Below are 6,916 nucleotides of genomic sequence, written 5' to 3'. Positions count from 1 at the left end.
ATCTATTCTGCTCTGATTTCTTCTCTTGCAGGAGATTGAGGATGGGATCTCCACTGTTTGGCTGATGGTCTCCACATTTGCAGGCTCTTGAGGCTATGTATGTGGAAAACATAAATAATTTCAAGTCTAAATATAATTTTCCCCTCATTCAATGAGCTTGGACTTTTACAGTGAGCTGATTTCCTAAAAACTTACTATAACACATTTTGTCCCTTTTTCCACCTCATCCATGTGTGGACTAATAAGGTGTTGTGTTGCTATTCAGAACATGCCTACCGAGCTCCCCAGTGCTGTTATTTGGACTCATCTTGCTGCTAACAGTAATTAGGAATGAAGCCCTCCGGCCTGGCTCCTACCCCAGGTCCTCCAGCAGCCCTTCTGTTACAGTTCCCGCTGAGCCGAACAGAGACACATGTCAGCTTCACAGCTCAACCCTGGAGCTCCCATGAAAGGGAAACAGCTGAGCCAGCAGGAAGCATAAACAGAGGGGGAGGTGTCAACATAGCTATTTTTTAACCCAACATAGTAAATAAACATGCAGGCTTCAATAAAGCCAGGTAGCTCTTTCTCTGAGAAGCACTGAAGGAAAAAAAAAAAAAGACTTTTCGCTTGGCCCAGGGCTTTTGATCCTTTATTAAAATAGAACTTCAGAAATTTTGGCATTGTCAAACACACTGGGACGAGGGAAGACATGTCCTTATTCCTAGACTTTTCTTTTTTTAAGTAGGAAGCATGAGAATCACGAAAAAACAAGACAGATGGGAATCACAAAAATATACATAAAATGTTATCATCACCCATCAGGCGACAAGTGGAAGCTTTATCATGAATTGGAGAAGAAAGCAGTTTCTCCCCTTGGGATTTTAGCCACAGTCCTCCTCTTGGCCCCAAAGGCCCAGCTGTCCCCTCCACCTTTCATCGCCTTCTCTCTCCTATTTTTCTTAGTCTTTAATCTCAGAAAGCAGAAAGCCAGCAGCACTGCGGAGTCCACGAGGTACCGGAACTGCATCACTCCTCGGTTATTAAATCATGGCGGCACTTCCGGTGTCTCCAGATTACAGAGGAAATTGGCACACGTGTCATTGAGAATAAATGCAGAGTGACTTGAAGATAAATCCACTCTATTGTGCCCACCCAGCTCTACAGAAATCTGGCCCTTGCCTATTCTGCAGCTTGTCCTCTCCTAGGTCCTCCCTTTTGCATCTCATTACTGTATGGTATTAGATGAACTTGGATTGTTGCAGCAAACTAACCTCACATCTACTCTAGGGATTTTGCAATTATATTCTGCTTACAAAAGAGATTGGACCTTTGCTCCCAAATCCAATTTCTTATCATCCATTTCTCTGTGGAAAACGCCACTGACCCTCCCACTGTAAAAGTCCAAGCTCCCACTTGTCAGCCAAGTGCGTTGCTCAGAGCACTGTCTAAGGGAGCCTTCTTGGTGGATTGTCACCAGCTGGGCCCTTCAGTCCACTGTGGTGCTCACTCCTTGGCTGCCCCAACCTAAGACTGAGCTGGTGGGATACTAGACCAGCCTACTTTCTCCATCTCTGCCCATCGCAGGCCTGCTTGGAGGACAAATTCTCACTGGAGCCCAACTGCACAGCGGTCTGGTCCGGGAGGGCCTGGCTGGGATGCACTCAGAGAGGCACCGCTGACTGAGGCTCTTCCCATACTAACCTTCCTCTTTCCCCCTCGATGGGCCACCTACTCTTGCACACCTTCTCCTCTGTGCTTCACAGCCCATCCCCAAACAAGTCAGAATCACATCTAATTCCATTCTGGAATCTACTTCTCAAAAGCCCTGGGCTGGTGCACTCTCTAATGAAACATTCTGTTTTTCATCTTTCTCGCACTTAAAACTCTTTTTATTTTATCCCATTTAATTGATCTACTTATAGATTTATTTGTCTCCCTCCTATCACTCCTATCACTCCTGCCGATTCCACTTCAGTGAAATCCATCTTTTTTTTTTTTTTTTTTTTTTTTTTTGTATCATCAGTATGTGTTTGTGTTCCTTGTAGAGCTGGTTCAGGGACACAACACTTCTTAATTCTATTTTTCATCCCTTCCTCTCCCATCCCCACTCCATCTCTTGATTCCCCTCCAGTGGAAAGATCTATCTCCTCCTTACTGTTATCTATCTTATATTTTGCCCTTTATTTATAATTTGCATTTCTCATAGAAGATAAACCACATGACAGTTAAGCTCGTGGGTTCAATTTATTTCACTTAGCATGATGGTCTCGATTCAGTGCTAGGAACAGATCCTGGCTCACAATAAGTCTTCAGGGTTTATGGATTTAGAAGGCTACATTTGCACTCTCAGTCCGGTGCCTGCTTTCCAATCATTTGCTATAGATTCTAATGTTCTAGGTATTTGACACAAAATAGTGGACAAAGCAGGCAAGGTCTCTGCTGCTGTGAGTTTATATTCAAGCGAGAAAAGACAGGGAATCAAAAAATATATACTATATTAGAAGTGTTATATAGAAATTACAGGGCATAGTAAAAGAATAAAGAGTGATGTGTGGGTGGATAGAGAACATACCTCTCTGACAAAGTGACATTTTTGAGCTGAGATTTGAATGAAATGAAGGTGAAAGTCAGTCACATAGCTGAATAGTGTCTTAGGCAGGTGGAACGTAAGCAGGGAGACGCTGTTACCCAGTGTGCTTGGCAGGGCAGGGATGAGCCCAAAGGTCCACGAGGCTGACCAAGCAGAACAAGGAAAAGAATGGCAGGAAATGATATGGGTAGGAAAGAGATGATGGGGAGCCGGGCACAGCCTGTGGGATGTTGGAAGAACTTTCCATGAGGATGGAAAGTGAACAGATACCTAGGTATCTTTAGACTATGGCTGTTTAGCGGAAGGTGCAGACAGCAGCTGTGACAGTGTTCCATGGACACCTTGAATGAGGGTGTGATGAATAGAATGGGTATATTTGGAGGAACACAAATCAAACACACAGGTGTTAGGGGGAAAGGAAAGATCCACAATGATTTAAGTTTTGACCTGGACTTACAGTGGCGTGGCTTGTGGATGGACGGCTGTGCTTTCCTCCAGGTGAGCAGAGCAGAGAGGCAGACACGGGCCGGGCTGGGCGGCTTCATGGCTGTGCCAGGGGAGTCAATGTGGAGGGTCCTCGAGGGGCCGTGCCCGGGATGAGCACCCTGCCAGACAGGGGGAGCACAGGAGAGGAGGGAAACCAGCACAGGATGGCACAAAGGATGGGGAAAAGGCAAGTGGCCAACAGACGATGGTCTCCTGGGGTGGAAGAGAAGGTGGCCATGAGCTGGCAGGAGTGAGAGGAGCAGGGTGGGGGAAGGGCTGGAAAGCGTGTCCTTTCTCAGTGCCATGAAATCCCTCTCCCTGTCCTGCAGAATGCTCGGGAAGAAACCAAGCGGCGACAGAAGCCAGCTCCCCATCTGCCTGCCCATGTGTCTACCACACAGTCTGCTAGCATCCGAGTCTGCACTTGGCTTCTGCAGCTCTGGGTCTCCTTCCTCCCTGCTCCTGTGTGGCGGGGCAGGGTCCCCGCAGCACTAGGGCTGCACAGCCGGAGGTGAGCAGCAGGCAGTGAGCGAAGCTGCCCCTGTATTTACTGTGCCTGGTGCCTGCCGTCACCCCTGGAGCCCCAGCTTCTCACAGGCGCCTGAACCCCACTGTGAAGCGCACACTCCAGGCATCTAGATTGCAAGCTCCTTTGATTCAACCCCAGTCTACCCCCTTGCCCTCTGGTCCACGAAAAAACTGGCTTCTACCTAACAGGTCCCTGGTGCCCAAATTTGGGGGACAGCCGTGGAAAGACTTTCTTGTAGCTCATAAGAATATATTAAATGCTTTGTTTTATTGATCGACCATCTTGTTTTGTTCAAATGATAGACTCATAGAAGTTGGGAATTACTGGGGCCCCGTGAATGATCTAATTCAGCACACTCGTAGGTATCCTTAGGGATATTGCAACTGGAGGCTAAAAGGACTTTCAGAGACAGGTATGTAGGTGAAAAACTCCAAAGTCACCTGATGGCTGGCCTCGATTCTTGACCCTGCCATATCATACCCACCAGTTCTTTTTCTGGTTCTCTCTTGATGTATTCAGGATCCCGTGATGTCTTCTTTCCCTTTTTCCTTTGCTTTATTTATCTGTGGCGCTAGTCTTCCCTGCACCCTGGCTCGTGGACAGTGCTTGAAGCCGTCCTTGATTCGTCAGGAAATTAAGTCTCCCAAAGTCATCCGCAGATCGAGACATCAAATTCACACTTATTTGAAGTCTTACCTGTCGCTTGGTATCGCTGCTCAGTTTTCTCCATGTTTGTTTGACCTTCTACAGGGCCAGGACTGAATATTCCCTCTAGTGTAGCATCTGTCAGGACACAAAATGTCCAATTCCACGTGCTTCTCCGGGAGCTGCAGCCTCTTGGGGCTCGGGCACCCCTGAGAAGGTGTGGCCCTGCTGTGCCATGGCTTTCGCAGGACATCTGTGCCACACCGCTGGGACCTGCTTGCCTGCAGTGCTGCTCGTGGGAGGGTCCCTTAGTGCTAACTCAACCGCTCTTTGTTTCTACTGTCTAGAATCTCAGTGCATCGATAGTGAAAATGGTATTGCCTTAGGACGTTTGTCCCAGAATGTGACAGCACGAACGTCACGCTGCCTCCTGCAGCCTCATAAATATTCCTGTCTTGCCCCCGTGAACTCCTTCCTCGCGTTTTGAAGGGAAAAACCACAATGAACGTAGTATGGAGAGGTCACGACCACAGTCCACACTGGCCGCAGTCTCAGGCTGCCCTTCTGGCCACTCTCTCCCTCCTTTCTGTCCTCTCTCTCCACGCACTCCCAGCTCTCCTGACTTGGTGTCTTTCCTCCATGTCCCTCCTCATCCTCACACAAATCTATGAAAACATCAAGGCCAGGGACCTCAGCGGACTCTCCGCCTCTGCTTTTGCTCATTTCTGTGAGTAGAAGTGTTGGAAGGCAGGAGTTTCCACGTTGTCTCGGTGCCGACACAGCGCTGTTTGCCTTCTGAGGCATCCAGGAGCTGCAGGTTGGAAGAGATCCTAGAGGTTCACCCTCTCTAGACCAAGCCCAGCATGAGCTCCTCCAGCCTAGATACTCATATTCGGAGAGCACAGAGGATGTGCAGTCTCCTGTATCCTTGCATGGGAAATATACACCGTTTTTCCTCACACCAAGGTAAAGTTTCATTTGCAGTAGCAGTGTCCCCCCCCCCAAATAGACTACCTTGTGGCCAGACCGATATGTGCTTATTCTGTTAAATACTTCCTGTTTCTCCAATCATTCTTTGTGATGCAATTTAGAGTTCATTTAAAACCCGATGCTTCCTAGTGACTGTGTTCGTTTCTCTCAACATATGTGGCCAATTCACCAAGCAGAAGGCTCAGAATTATTGAGCAATAAAAAGAAATGAAGAGACATGCGGCAACATGGGTACATCTTGAAAACCTCATATTAAATGAAAGCAGTCAGTTACAAAAGACTGTATGAGGCCAATTCTTCTATATAAAATGTCAAGAATGTGTAACTGGCGGGGGGGGGGGCATACAGCAACGGTTGGTTGTTCAGGGCAGGGGAAAAGAGGGACTCCCATGGGGACTGAGGTCAGCTGATGGAGGCAGGGTTTTTATTTGGGGTGCTGAAAACATTTGACAGTGGATTACAATTGTGATTCCACAGCCCTGTGTATCTCCTCAAAGCCACTGAGCTGTTCATTTCCAGGGGGTAAGTTCTATGGTCCGTGGTTTAAATCTTTTAAGGGGAGGGGTACTGGGGATTGAACTCAGGAACTTGCACCTGCCAGGCAGGGGCTTACCCTGCTATATTCCTAGGCCCCATGATTTAAATCTCAATAAAATAGTTAAACACATGATGTGGAGAAGGAAGAAAACAGTGCTCCGAAGTAGCGTGCTTTAACCTCTGTCGTTTGTAACCTCCTTCCCTGTATCCAGCAGACTCTGCCCCACACCCTTGACACAGCTGTGGAATTGCATTTTGCAGCGTGGTACTTATGCAAGCGATTAGTCCGAAATCTCTTACTCCTCACAAGTGGGTTCCACTTCTCCGTGACACATCTGCTTTCCACATGGTGGTGGGAGATCTCTGAAAAGCAAAAACTCCCCTGTCACTCAGCTCAGGGAATTGAGGGACACTCCGTACTCACAGCAAGGAGTCTGACTCTTACCTTCCTGTTTAAAGCCCTACTACAGCTTGTCCCAAAATGCCTGGCGGTCAGTACAGCCAAACTCCAGTCCCGTGACAAATCACTGCTATCTTCCCTGTGCCTCTCTTGCTTAGAGCCCTCCTGCAAGGGATGTCTGATCTAGCCGGACCATGTAGGACTCTCCAAATCCCTCTGCAGAAGTCCTGCGAGGACACAGCGAGAAGGTGGCCGGGGAGAGCCCGGAGGAGCTCCTCACCTTACACCTCTGGGCATCCAAGCGGCTCACGCCATCCAGCGTGGTCAGGCGGCCCACGCTGACCTATCCCCGGCCCTCGGAAGCCCCCACTGACCACCCTGCGACCTTCTCCCCTGTGTTTCACCAGGCCTTTCCCTCCTGGGTCACCCTCCCACGTCCACCACCCCACTACTAGGTTTGCCACGTGCATGGCCGATTTACACTTCTTACCCTTCTCTGCATTTTAACTCACCTACTTGACAAGCTTGTCACATGACAGGAGTCACCTATGCAATTCGGCCACAACTTTCCCTCCCAGTATGTTCTGTAGGGGTCTCCATGACAACCATGACTGACCTGGAAACTTCTAGGGCAGACTATGACTTAAGAGGACATGATGGCGACAAAGCTGAGCACCCCAACACCGTGCTGACGTGGCGGTCCCTAAGGACCCAGCCGGGATGCCAGGAATCACAGAGGGTCCACAGTGATCACCGC

At 48.7% G+C, this 6,916-nt stretch overlaps 1 long non-coding RNA gene across 1 annotated transcript; it reads right to left on the bottom strand.

Moving 5' to 3' along the window:
* Positions 1-614: 614 nt before the first annotated feature.
* On the bottom strand, positions 615-6,621 carry LOC106027713 (uncharacterized). Its single transcript, XR_010043640.1, has 2 exons — positions 6,205-6,621; positions 615-6,122 (listed from the first exon to the last, which is right to left on the bottom strand). It is a non-coding gene; the product is annotated as an uncharacterized LOC106027713 (long non-coding RNA).
* Positions 6,622-6,916: the final 295 nt, after the last annotated feature.

Source organism: Cavia porcellus, unplaced genomic scaffold (assembly GCF_034190915.1).
Source record: "Cavia porcellus strain 051 isolate PalLab524CR breed Dunkin Hartley unplaced genomic scaffold, mCavPor4.1 scaffold_2, whole genome shotgun sequence".
NCBI classification, from domain to species: Eukaryota; Metazoa; Chordata; class Mammalia; order Rodentia; family Caviidae; genus Cavia; species Cavia porcellus.
Note: the sequence above shows the minus strand (reverse complement) of the source record. Positions and strands in the feature narration are given on the sequence as shown.